Source organism: Camelina sativa, chromosome 20 (genome assembly GCF_030686135.1).
Source record: "Camelina sativa cultivar CO46 ecotype springtype chromosome 20, ASM3068613v1".
Classification (NCBI taxonomy): Eukaryota; Viridiplantae; Streptophyta; class Magnoliopsida; order Brassicales; family Brassicaceae; genus Camelina; species Camelina sativa.
Window position 1 is genome coordinate 20,616,590 of NC_141899.1, and position 2,081 is coordinate 20,618,670.

A 2,081-nucleotide genomic window follows, 5' to 3' on the forward strand; every position below is an offset into this window, starting at 1 on the left:
CTGAATCTGATGATGATGAGGAGGAAAAGATTAGGCTTGATAGAATTAAAGCTTTAAAGCTGGAGATGTTAAGCTGTCCCCAAATGGAAGTTCATTGAATAAACTACAAGCTACACAAGCGAGGATTTTTCCTTATATTGGGGACAACGGACTGACGTGCATGAGGAAGAACTGTGTACCTCGAGCTGGAATATATGATCCTATGGCACCGGTTGATCAGGTCAAGTTGCAGAAACTTTTAGAGTACCTAAAGACAGCCGAGTATGACCCTTTAGACCCTTGTTAATCACATCTTGTTAAAATTATATTAACCTGTTCTTATTTTTTTCTTAGGGGTACACCATTAGGCAAGTCAACACCAAATATTGAATTCTATAGGTCTCTCATCACCGAAAGAAAGAACTGGCTGTCTGATACATTTGGGTGACTGTCTCATAAAGTAAGTTTAACTTGATGTCTGAGTTATTATGTTTACGGCTGAGATATAATACATAATGGCTGAGTTATTATGTTTACGGCTGAGATATAATACATAATGGCTGAGTTATTATGTTTATGGCTGAGGTATAATACATAGTGGCTGAGTTATTCTGTTTACGGCTGTGTTATAATACATAATGACAGTAGGTGGCAAGTGGTATGATTTGTTATTGTTTACGACTGACTTATATTACATTATGGCTGAGTTGTTGTTTACTAATCAGTTTTCTGTTTTACAGCACATGGGCGCGTTTATGAGACTCCTCAGTATTAGGTACAAACGAGATCCCTTCCCATTCCACAACAAACGCATTGCGTTTATAGACCTGTGGTTCACCAGAACGATGATTCGTGATTATAAGATGTTCGATATGAAACCCAAGTTTTTTAAAATGACTGGCAATAGTTATGAAGATTTTGTGAAAGGTTTGATTCCACTAGATGAACCGACTAATTTGAAGTGGATAGAAGATGTGGATCACCTGTATATTACTCCACAAACTGGAGGCAATCACTGGGTGGCGCTGCACGTGGATCTCATCAGAAGGCATATTGATTGCTATGATAGCATCGTGGGACAAGTAACCGAAGACAGTGATAGAAAAATGCTGAATGCTTATAGGGCGTTTAAGCGGATGATTCCAGCAATGATGAACGAAAACGTTCCTCATAAAATTCGTACACCTACTACCAGTCAGTTTGGTTTCAGGAGGAAGAGTGCCTCCAAGGTCCCTCAAAACGTGCAGGTTGGTGACTGTGGCTTGTACGCTTTAAAGTTTATAGCATGTCTAGCGCTTGGTGTGTCTTTCGATGGAATCTGTGATCAAAATGTCCAGGTATACGGGTTAAAATGGCAGCAGAAATCTACGATGAGGCACCTGATTTTATGAGTTCAGTTTAAATAATGCATTATGTCCTTCGTTTCGTTTCTTTTGTTAGTATATGCATCATGTACTATGATATGTAAAACATTTGGATTTCTTTTGGTAGGAATTTTACTTGGATTTGTAAAACTTTGATTTGTCTATTTTCAAAATTATGGCTGGTTTACGGTTAAGTTACAACTGATTTACATACTTCACACGGCTGAGTTATGAAATATTTGTAAATTAAAATGATTATAACTCAAAATTAAAATATAGAATGAAAAAAATGAATATTACAATCATAATAAGCAATAAAAAGTAATAATTATAGACAAATATTGATTTTTACACATTCTGATCAAAATGTGTAAAACATTCAAAACATGACATTTAGGGGTTAGGGTTAGGGTTAGGGTTAGGGTTAGAGTTAGAGGTGTATGTTTCATATTTCCAACATTATGGGTTTTAATATAACAGTTTGGTTTTGGTTATTATTGTGTTTGGTTTAAGGTGGTAATTTGGATATACTAATATCATTGCCATTTTTCAAATTTAAAAATTTTTTGAAATTACTTTTCGGTTATTTCCGGTTATGTGTCGGTAATATATAACCATAAATAACCCAAATGTTATCCAAATTACCGTAGCAAGGCGAATATAACCGTAATTAACCAAAAATACTAATACAAAAATACCAAAAGGGGTAAAATTAGTTTTTGGTTCGGTTTGGTTTGG